Genomic DNA, 12,442 nt, shown 5'->3' on the forward strand with positions numbered 1-12,442 from the left:
ATACTGGAGAAAAATTTCTTGCAAATAATGTAATTCCTATTGGGAGAGTGAAGCCTTGAGTGTGCCCCCCCCCCAGTAGCTATTTCCCTATAGATAGACAGAGAGAGAGAGAGAGAGAGAGAATATAACATCTCACCTTTCTTCTATTGAATGCAAGAGAGTATACTTCCTCTCACATGCATACTATAAATAGTTTAGGTTGAGAGATAGTGACTGGCCCAAGGTTAGTGAGGTTCCTGGATGAAAGGAGAGTTCAACCTATGTGTCACTGCTGCTTTATATATTTCAAAGAAGCAGCAACAAAGGAGGTATGATTAGTGCTTCCTCTCCATATGGCTGTGGTTTGGCATGCTTGGTTAATTCATCTGTTATTCAGGAACTTTGATATGATGCATCTGGAGATTTGCCTGTTATAAACATATTAATTTATGGGATTAGACAGCAGAAGATCATCTTCTGCTCAGGGTATGTACTGCATTTTTCTGAGTCAAGAAGGAAGCTGCTTTCTGGAACAACATCTTCTGATCCTGTTGGAAAGGAGACTCAAGACTGGATTATTTCTCACTGTGTTTCCAGGAACAAGAAGCATCCATGATATTTCCACACATGCATCCCCAACTTCCTAAAAGAGTCTCTGACCCTAGAATCTCAGAGCTTAGAAAATTTAGACTCCTGGGTCCACATGCTGAGAAGTTTCTGGGAGCTGTAGTACAAAAATCTCACTTTTCCAGACTGTCCCTAGTATGAATTTAACAGAAGAATGTTTTCTCTCCTTGCCCAGATTTAAGCAGCAATTTATTATTGCTGCTGTTCAGTCAGCCCTTGACTGGGTCTCTGTATGGAAACATTAATTCATCCATGCTTCCTTTGCCACTTGAGGTGTAAAATAATATCCTTAAGAAACATATTCAGAAGCTTTCATGCATTTGCACTTCACTCATTCAATTCTTTAAAAAATAAATAAACAAGACCTAAAGCAAGGTGTTCTTTCATGTTTACTCTCTTTGGATGTTAATTCACACAGAGATTCTTAAAGCAACCACTGGGAGGCCACTGATAAAGCCTTCTGAATGGTAAAATCCTTCACTTCTCCACTTGTCAGGGCAAAGTAGCCACCAGAGAACTGTTTTGCAGTATCTGTCCTTATTCACACTTTTTGTAAAATAAAATAAGAAAAAAGAAAGAAAATAGCATCTTCATTTGAACTGTAGATTTCCTTCTCTCTGTTAGTTGTGCTTTTGCCCACCATTCCCACACTCCAGGCCCCAAAAGCACATTGCTGTCTTTTGCCCCTTTTGTGTTTTATGGGTGAACTATTTCAGTGCTAATGCTGCCAGATGGCCCTTGTTCTCAGGGACACCCATTATTTTAAATGTCTGTCCCTGATTCCGGAATATCACATCTTCACAGCAACACATAATGGACCTCCCTTATTGCAAAACACTGTAGCTCTATAGAAAGCCACAGAACAAACACCACAGCTTTGCAGCGTCCTTTATTATTGGAAATGTCGATCTGGCAACTTTTGTCAGTTCTGTAGCTCTGCAAGCAAGAGTTAACACTGCTCCCTTATGCAGCCCGGCCAGCCAAACTGTCAGGCCTTGTGCCCTGATTGTTTCCCGCTATCAGAAAACAAGAGCAGTTTCTTTTCCTGGATGTATTAACAGAAAGGCCTAATTGCACAAAATCCTGCTGTGTGGGGAGTCTTTTGCAACTAACGTGACATTTGGAATGACTCACTTAAGCCTGACACTGCTTGTCCTGTCCTATAAAATGGGTTCCAGTTCTTTAAATGAAAGATGCCATCCCAAGAGCTGTTAACAGAGCAGCTTCTAAAACAGAGGTCTCTAAATGTATCATTTAAGATAGTGGCTCCCAGACACTAGTTTCTACTGTTATTGGCTTTCCAATAAAGCCAATGGTCAAAAGATTATAGGAACTGTCATCTAACAACATCCATGGTCCCAAGGCTGGGAACCATTACTCTAAGATTAAATGCTGAAGTAGAAAATATAACAGACAAGAGGTTGGAATGGCTATTCAATGATGGAAAGAGGCTCTTCCACTTACAGAAATCACCACAATCCAACAGAGGCTCCTCTAGGAAAGAAAAGGGGAAGAAGATGATCCAGCCAAGGGTTTTGTCTTCATTGCTTCAGATTCATTGTTTTTCACTTACAGCTCCATATTCTTGAATTGTGACTCTAAATATTTGCAGACTTCTTTTTCTCATTGTTTACATTTCAACTCATTTATTTTGTGTTTTCCTAAGCTTTTGAAATTTTACTTTTAGTTTCATAGTCTTGTATGTTCAATTATATGGATTTTAAACTTGTATTTTATTGCATTGCATTTGTTTTTATACAGTCCGCCCACCCCATACATGGGCTTGCTGTACAGGACTTGAGCTCACATGGACAGCAAGCCTGGGGGGACAAAATGGCATGCACACCCATGGCACACGGTCAACAGCATGCATGGGAGTGTGCTGCCATTGAAATCAATGTGACTTGAGGTCCTGCGGTTCCTCCCCCCCATACATGGGGGGGGGGGGTCGGAATGGATCCCTCACGTATACAAAGAGCCCACTGTACTTGTATTTGGGAAGCTTGCTTTAACATTGTATTGTACAGGTTTTATATGTATATTACTCATACTCCCCCCTTTTAAAAAAAAACTGCATACATTTGGCAGAGTTGGCCGCCTCTTTTATTGTTTTATTCTGTGATGTGCCACATATATTGATGGCACTATATAAATGATTCATGATCATGATCATCATGATTTTTTCTTATTACCATTTCTGTCTGCAGCTGCCAGCATAACTTCCCATGTTGCTTCAGGGAGGTTCCCCAGATTTCCAGGTTTAGCAGCTTTTCAGGAGATCCAAGAAACTGAAGAGGGAAAGAGGAATCACATAAACTGGTCTCCTACTCATTCACTTCCTTCAGCATGAACAGAACTATAAATGCACTACACACAATTCTGCTTCCAACCCATGGAGGAGAAACCACTTTATATTATTTTGCCTTACAATGATGTGGTCTTGTTTGAAATTAATCTAGCATTCATTGCATGGATGGGAGATGCTCAGCACACTATCTTGACTTCCAGAATGACACAAAGGAAGTCTATGGGGATTATCACACAAAGCTTGCCTCCTGAAGCTGTTGCAGCTTTTTAAACATCTGAAACATCAATGATTCTTTTCCCATTACCATGCAATTGTTCTTCATAACAGGTTGATGATTCATCTTATTACACTACCATTCTGTTTACTGGTAAGATATCCAAGATTAAGTAAGGCTTGCTTTCATTGGGAATGGGGGGTGTGCAGTGAAACTGGTATAAAACCCCCTTTCTCCTGCCTCCTTATGAGTAAGAAGTCTTGCCTTCATTAGGAATGGGGGGAGAGTGCAGTGAAACCTGTTTAAATCCCCTTCTCTCTGAATTAACCCTGAATGATCTATTGCACATACAATGGAACCTCGCCATACGCGCGCCCGCCATATGCGGCCTTGAGCACATGTGCTTAAGCCGCGGCGCGTGCGCGGGGAGAAAGGGGTGGCACGTCCCATTCAATTGAATGGGCACTCGTGCCCGTTGCGCCCTGCGCGCACCTGCACCGCCGCGCCGCCGCGCACGAGCCCCATTGTTTACAATGGGGCTCAAGCATAGGCGGAAATCGCCATATGCGGCGGGATCCGGAACGGATTTCCCGCGTATGGCGAGGTTCCACTGTACTTCAATAACGGGTTAACTGTGGGATTGACAGCTATTAATGGGATTTTGCTGTTCATTAAAAACAGTGGCAGAAGCACAGATTGACTACAGGATACCTACTGTCTAGCCATAATGTGGTGCAATAAGATCTGTCAATTACAGTTTCAATTTCGCTTGTATCCCATTATTTAAGAACAGTGTAATAATCTCCTATGAGTTGCCTCCACTCAGATGAATAGGAAAGAATATGTTTTGCATTCAAAAAACAAAACAACAAAACAAACATTTTCATTTATATACCGCTTTATACTGAATTAACAATGTCTAAATGGTTTACAACTGTAAGCTAATTGCCCCCAACAATCTGGATACTCATTTTAGCGACCTCAGAAGGATGCAAGCCTGAGTCGAGCTTGAGCCCTTTCGCTGGTATTGAACTCACAACCTTATGGTTTTGAGTGAGTGGCTGCAGTACAGGAATTTAACCACTGTGCCACCAGGGCAAAAAGCCCCAGCTTAAATTCCTGACATCTGCAGACAGGTTTAGGAAGGAATTTTGCATCAAAGTTTGGGGTGTATTGTTAGTGCAGGCAATACTGGAACAGTGGACAGCTACATCTGGTGCAACCAGAAGTAAACACATTTGGACAAACAAAGTGGTACAGCACAGTGGCAACAATGTCCTTCTTTGTCGTCTAATGACCTGATGGCATTAAAGGCACATCCAAGGAGAAAGGGTGGAACTATGACTGTAAGTGAGGCAAAGAGGGAGAGGGAATGTGGTTAGAAGATGCAGGTCTACTAAGCAAGCCATCAATCATCCAAGGCAAAAAGAGGACAGTCAATTGACATCTGGGCTATGAAGGTCTTGTGGTAAATCAAAAATAATGGGGGGGGGGGGGGTTGAGCAGCTTTGTATATCAAACAAGGAAGAAGGGACTCTGAAAAATACTAGTGAATCCTTTGGCGATCCTCTAGAACTACAGCTACAATAGTGAGACCCATCTGGTCATCCTAATATTGTCTAAAGGTAAGAACAAAGCCACCATACACTTTCTTTGGAGTTATCTGCTAAGGATATAAAACTTAAACAAACAATCCTGAGTTTTCAAAGATTACTCACAAGTCAAAACTTATTATGTGAAAAAAAAATGCATGTTTTGTTTTTTTCACAGAGGAAGATGCAAAAACAGCTTTTCTGCACAGAAAACATTTTTTTCAACACCCTTTTCAGCATCCTTCAGCATCACTGCCCTTTAGGTATTCAAAAACAACTGATACCTCTCCACTTGTTATTAATTTTTTTCTGTGTAAAATACATCCACCTCTTTCAATTGTTCATCTTATTTTTCCTTCTCCTAAGAAGCACCAGCTTGTCAATGTCCACAGTCCTCCAGATATGACTTCACCAGTAAGGAATGAGGCAGAATGATTGCTTCCTTTCATTTGAGCAGTTGCAACTGGTGAGGTGTTTATACCTCTATCCAATGCAGACTTTCACTATTTCACACTATTCTATCCTATGCCTTTGGGGTTTGTAGTTTTTCAATGCATTTAAAATGCTTTGCCAGAGAGGTCTAACTATAAATCTTTGGATTCCATAGCAGCTAGTATAAAAGTGGTATCAAATCAGCACAGTGGCTAGTATAAAAGTGGTATCAAAGTGTGAAAGAGAAAATGTGTTGAGAACTCTCATTATAAAACCAATGATGTACACAAACAGAACTGGGACATTTACATTGAAATGATTATATACACAAAGTCACACCTTTTCTGTTCTGTATGGAATTGCTAGGAGAAAAATCTTCTTGGGCATTGGACACATATCCATCACAAAAGAATCCTTGACCTCTGATGTTGTGGATTGGTGGTAGCGACTGAGCGGATATCAAATCTGAAGCAGTGCTTCTGATGCCTCATCTCCAAACTGCAAATTGGAAATTCATTCCTGGTCCCCTCTATCAACAAAGAAGTCCCTTGATGTGCAATTCCACTCATCATCCTTCTGAAGCCATTATCAGACAGCTGAGATCAGGCTAGAATGAATGAGCATGTGCCTGATTGTTAACATGTCAGACGTGCATTATTAAAACTGTAGGAAGAAGAAAAGTGGGGAGAAGAGCTGCATTTCTTTCTTTGCTGGGAGTCATTATTAGAGAAGTAATTAATTCATTCTGAGATGCATTGCCACACTGAGAAGTTCTTTCCATGACAAAGCATCAAAACTGTAGCATTCATTTGGGTAATTATTGGCATTGTTTGCATTTTCAGTTGTTAAGCTTGTCAACTGATAATCTGTTTTCTCACCTTGAGTGAACAGATGACCTAACCACAGACATTAAACACACACACCTCTCTGTAATATCCCTCCATTGCTAAATCAAATAAAAGAGTTTCTTTCTGTCATTTGAAAACCACAGTATTTTCTTCTGTAAAACAGTCATATAATTATGCAGTTGTTGGTGGACCTCTTAGATAAAAAAAGTAAACACTTCAAATTCAATACATGGATTTTCATTTTTCAACCTTCATCTCTCTTTCATAACACAAATAGTTAAATTTCTGGTGGACTAAAAGCAGAAGCAGAAGTGCCAAATGATGTCAAACAACCAGTATTGAGAAATAATAATTTAGCTATATAAAATCCAGTGGCTCCACCAAACAACCAAGAAAATTCCACTGTAATTTCAAAGGTGCATATGCATCACTGCATGACCCTAGCATCAAAGACTGGTGTGTGTGTGTGTGTGTGAGAGGGGGGGGGGGAGAGAGAGAGAGAGAGAGAGAGAGAATATATTGACATAGAAATAGCTTTCACTTCACATCAAATATCAGGATTTTCAATGAAATACAGTATTTCCCTACATTTAGTGGTATGCAACCCAATCACCCTTTTCCGAGTTTTTTTCACTACAGTTCTACTCAGCTGTTTCCAATGTGGCCATGATCAGGGATTATGGATGTTGACCTTAATATTTAAACTCAAAACATACAGAGGGTACCAGGTTGCCTACTCATGGGCTTGTGATTAAGGGAAGCAGCAAGGGATAAGGTAAGCACTCAAAAGAGAAATCAAACTGCTCATACACCTCGCTCTAATGGATGCACCAGATACAACTAGAATAAGCCTTTTGAATCAATTAATAATAATAATAATAATAATAATAATAATAATTTATTTGTCCCACCTCTTCCAAGGATCGAAGCAGGATTACATCATTAAAATAATACAATGAATTGAACAGTCAATAAAATAATAATACTGAATTATACATCCCTATTAGTTCCTTAAAATCTCCAAACATCAATTCATATATGAACTGATTCAATACATGGTGAGCTTAAACAAATCACACTCTCTCAGTCTCAAAGGAAGGCAATGGTAAACACCCTCTGAACAAATCTTGCCAAGAATATCCTATGATAGGTTCACCTTAGAGTCTCTGTAATTCAGAAACAATTTGAGAGCACACAGCAATAAACCTCATTGATTCAATGGATTAACTGAGATTAACCACAGGGTACAAGATCCTAATTTCTTCCTGTCCTTCTGGAACTACAGAAAATCAAACCAGAGGTAGTGCAAAACTTTGTACTGAAGACATCAGATGGTGTCACAAGGAACTGAGTAGCTTATTTAATGACCAGCCACATATAAAAAAGTACAAATGCAGAGGCCAAATTCTGCACCAAACCCTGATACCAAATGTAACCACATTAACTCAAGCAACCTTAATACAACATTCATTCACCTGATCATCTATCAATATGCATGTCTGTACGCTACACATAGACCAATTTTAACAAATAAACAGAATAAACAACTAGACCCAAATTTGACTTCTGAAATGATAATAGAAACCAGTAAGAGAAAATTCCAGCCTACAGAATATTTTGTTTCTGACCTTAAGAGGCTGTCTTTAATCGCAGGAACATCAGAGAGATGCTTCAGATTAAAGCTAATGAATTACAACCTATCCAGAAGTTCAGCTTTATTAATTTTTGTCTTGACAGAAGCAACAGTTTCTGTTCCACTACTGGTATTGATTATTCCCAAATGCAAAGAGGATCATATCACCCATTTCTACTGTTCTACTTAAATATATGCAAAATGAGCCTGCTTGATTATTTTGTGTACATTTAAGCTGCAACTGAATTGTACAAAACTTTTTTGAGTTATAGGGTTTGGGTTTGGTTTAGGATTTTTGTTTTGTATTGTTTTTTGCATTTCATTACCATTGTTTCCTACTTCTATATGTCTTCAAAGGTTTCTGGAAGTGGTTGAACAGTTGTGTTTTTAAGCGGTATAAAAATAAAATTTTATTATTATTATTATTATTATTATTATTATTATTATTATTATTAAGATTTCACTATATATTTTCAACTTAAAGAAAATATGATTGTGAAGGACAAATAAATGCAGTGAGTAAACTATGTAAAAATAAAAGGTTTGACAGGTGAACAGAAAAGAGATCAGCATATACTATATACTCCATGAGAATATACTTTTGGTTGGATTCCACAGACTGAAGACCTGGATTAAACTAGTCATGCACAACATATGACTCATAGGCCACATGCGATTAATCTCTCCCTCTCTTATTAAATATAAATAACTCTAGTCTGCCTTCAAATGTGCTGCAACTATACGTGGTTTCTCAAAAGCAGATACCACAAAAAATGTAATGATTTTTCTCTCACTTTCCCATATTCACAACACAATAGCAAGGGTTGGAATTTTAAACGCTTTCCCATCGTCTACCATTGTTTCTTTCATGAAACCCAGAAATCATCTCCCATGTACTCTTTCATTATCCTGCATCATGAGGCATTGTATTTACCACAGAAAATAGTGGCATTGTCAACAGTGGCAGAGGAAAGTTGAAGCCGCCAAAACATGTCCATTATTGTCCAGTTATATAGGTGGATCTGCTTCTGAATTCTGCCTATAAGCCATAAAAATGCAAGTTAAAATATGGTTTCCATTATTAATTTAACGTTTGCTAGCAATGATAAAAGGCAAGGAGCTACGTCGAACACTCTGAGATTTAACAAGGTGATCCCATAGGGCTCAGACATATCATGAGAAGACATGCATTGCTATTATGTGCCTTCTAGTCATTTCTGACCTGTGACAACCCTAAGGTTTTCTTGGGAAGTTTATTCAGAGGGGGTTTGCCACTGCCATCCTCTGAGGATGAGAGACTACAACTTAGCCACGATGATCACCCAGTGGGTTTCATGGCTGAGCAGGAACTTGAACCCTGTATTCCATAGTAATAGTTCAGTACTGAAACCACTATAGCTGAAGTGCAGGAGGAACAGAGGAATCATAGAACCATAGAGTTGGAAGAGACCACAAGGGCCATCCAGTCCAACCCCCTGCCATGCAGGAAATCTCAATTAAAGCATCCCCGACAGATGGCCATCCAGCCTCTGTTTAAAGACCTACAAGGAAGGAGATTCTACCACTCTCCGAGGGAGTGTGTTCCACTGTCGAACAGCCTTTACTGTCAGGAAGTTCTTCCTAATGTTGAGGTGGAATCTCTATTCCTGGAGTTTGCATCTAATAATAATAATAATAATAATAATAATAATAATAATAATTTATTTTCCCCCGCCTCTCCCAGTGGATCGAAGCGGGGTTACAGACTAAATAAAGCACAGAGTGTTTACATAAAAATTCAATTAAAAACAGCTAAAAACAATAAAATATCCAACATCAGACAAAAAACATCAGATTCTGTTCTCTGGAGCAGCAGAAAACAAGCTTTCTCCCTCCTCAATATGTCATCCCTTCAAATATTTAAACAGGGCTATCATATCACCTCATAACCCTCTCTTCTCCAGGCTAAACATCCCTAGCTCCCTAAGTCATTCCTCATAGGGCATGGTTTCCAGACCCTTCACCATTTTAGTCAACCTCCTTTGGACACGCTCCAGTTTCTCAATGTCCTTTTTGAATTGTGCTGGATATAATATTCCAGGTGAGGCCTGACCAAAGCAGAATACAGTGGCACTATTACTTCTCTTGATTCAGACACTATACTTCTATTGATGCAGCCTAAAATTGCATTGACCTTTTTAGCTGCCGCATCACACTGTTGACTCATGTTCAACTTGTGGTCTACTTAGACTCCTAAATTCCTTTCACATGTAATCTCGTTCAAGTCAGGTGTCCCCCATACTATATCTGTGCATTTCATTTTTCCACCCTAAGTATAGTACCTTACATTTCTCCATGTTGAATTTCATTTTGTTAGCTTTGGCCCAGAGGAAGACTGCACTACCATTGGATAGACTCAATCAAGGCAGCCACAACACTGAATCTGTCAGGCCTGAGCAGGCTGTTGATGATAGAGTGAGTTGGAGGTCTCTCATTTGTGGTTGCTATAAGTTGAAGTTGACAGCAATTAACAACAAATAGTTTAGAAATGAAGGAACCCAAGAAAGAAGACAATGATTTTCATGAAACAAAACAGAGCAACTGACACTAGTCTATTCTCCTCTTTTCTGCACCTTTATAGGAGAGAGGTTATATTTTAATAAAAAGCACTGACTTGCCTGGAAAGGTGACAAGTTCAAGCTGAAAGGATCAGGCAGCAATTGATGGCAAAGAGCTCTTTCCAGTCAGAGGAATCTCAGTATGCTGAAACAATACTGGATACAGAAGACTAGATGGAACAAGCTTTTGATATTCTTTTAAAAGCTTATTTTTAGGACACCAACTCCCAAAATCTGGCCATGCTGGTGAGAGACTCTAGGAGTTGTATTCTCTACAAGATAGATTCCTGTGTTTCTGACACCCCTGCTACTAGTTTCTGGGGTTATTTATATTAAATATTAAACAAATAAGTCCCCAGTTCATTATTGCCTACACTATAGAACAACTAGCAAGTTGGAATCTTTTATGTGGGCATATTTCCCATACTTTGGAATGGATAACAGAATGAAAAGGAATCCATTAGCTCAGCAGGCAGTTTATGTGAGCACAGTATACATATGCTGGTTGAATGCACTTGTGAGATGAAGCATGTTACAGGCCACTTCTTTGAACACCAGGCATCAAATCAGTGTGGGAAGAAATCCAAAAATGTTGTCTTATGGAATTTCCTGTTAAGAAAAAAACATTGGGGTTAGGATAGAAATAGGTAATTTGGCAAGTGTACAACTGTAAGCTAATTTCCCCCCAACAATCTGGGTACTCATTTTAGCGACCTCGGAAGGATGGAAGCCTGAGTCGAGCTTGAGCCCTTTTTCTGGCATTGAACTCGGAACCTTGTGGTTTTGAGTGAGTGGCTGCAGTACAGGCATTTAACCAGTGCACCACCGGGGCTCCTGTATGCAGCAAAGGTGCAGCCATCAAAAGAAAAGAATTAACAAGTATCAAAGAGCAGATTTAAAGTTTCTATCTCTGTTGAAATATATAGATATAACAGTTATTTTATGGAAAAGTTTATTTAGAAAAGGAAGCCTTGTTTCTTACAAGTAGATTGCTAAAGAGATTTTAAATTAAAAAAAACATGATGTGCTACAAATTATCATGCCAACACTTCAAAACTGTCCCTAGACAGCACAGATTGGAAAATATGTTGTTCTTCTGTATATAACATACATGTATCACTTTTAATATTTCTCTATTTTAAAATTTACTCCAGAAAACACCTATTGAACTCTATCTACAAGCCAGGTATGAGTAGATTAGTGAAGTCACTGATCAAAGTAACAGTACTATATTCTACTTTAACAACAAGACTGAAAGTTGAAATTCAAAATATGCCAGTCACGTTATTATTTTGACTTTGCAGTCCTGAACATTTTTACTTAACAATGGGGCTGAATAGACTGGCATTAAGGGTAGAATGGGGGTGTGGTGACTGCATGCCACACACCCTGACTCTACTCCCAAGCTGCTGTCATGCCGCCCCCCCCCCACTAGATGGCAGGTGGCATGGTTATGCTTTTGTGGCACACCGTTTATACATGCTGCACTGAAGAAATGAAGCCAAAGCACCTCCATGGCAGCAAGGGTGGCTTTTTACCAGCTGAAAAAGGAGAAGTATTTTACTGCTTCTTTTTGAACTGGCCAACCACTGGGTTGGGCTGCAGCGTGTAGTTGTTGTGGCCTCGATCCAGTGCTCAAAGCAATGGCAGCAAGCTGCTCCAAAGGGGCCATCTGTTCAGCCCCAATAGGTCCCTTTGAGGTCAATGGACTTTACTTCCAGGTAAACAGAGAAGGTATTGCAGTCTACATTAGATTATTTTCATGTGCATAATTCCTGTGTCAAGATAATAGCCTGTTAATTTCAGACAAATTCCAAATTCCAGAGAACAAATTCCAGAGAACAAAGACAGACCAGGAGTTGTCTACACCAGTAGGAAACCATGTATTCACCGTATAGCTGCATACAGTTTCCTGGTCAATAGTGACACTGATAATGCTACTCTCACCATGGCAAGATCAGAGCTGCAGTACCTGGAAGAAAAGGGCAGACCTATGACAATCATAAGTTTTATAGTGCAAAATATTTCTGGCCACATGGCCATGTCCCACCTGCTGATCCAGATTTTCCAGATGAATGCTCGGTAAAAGGAAGTCTTTGTTCTTCTGGGTTTTTCAATAAAAGCCCTGCAAATCCTGAGAAATGTGTGCCCAGGTTGCAGCCACTATGGGATGAGTATGGGGTTTCCCATTGGTGTGGACAAGCCCTCAGTC

Source organism: Sceloporus undulatus, unplaced genomic scaffold (assembly GCF_019175285.1).
Source record: "Sceloporus undulatus isolate JIND9_A2432 ecotype Alabama unplaced genomic scaffold, SceUnd_v1.1 scaffold_12, whole genome shotgun sequence".
Classification (NCBI taxonomy): domain Eukaryota; kingdom Metazoa; phylum Chordata; class Lepidosauria; order Squamata; family Phrynosomatidae; genus Sceloporus; species Sceloporus undulatus.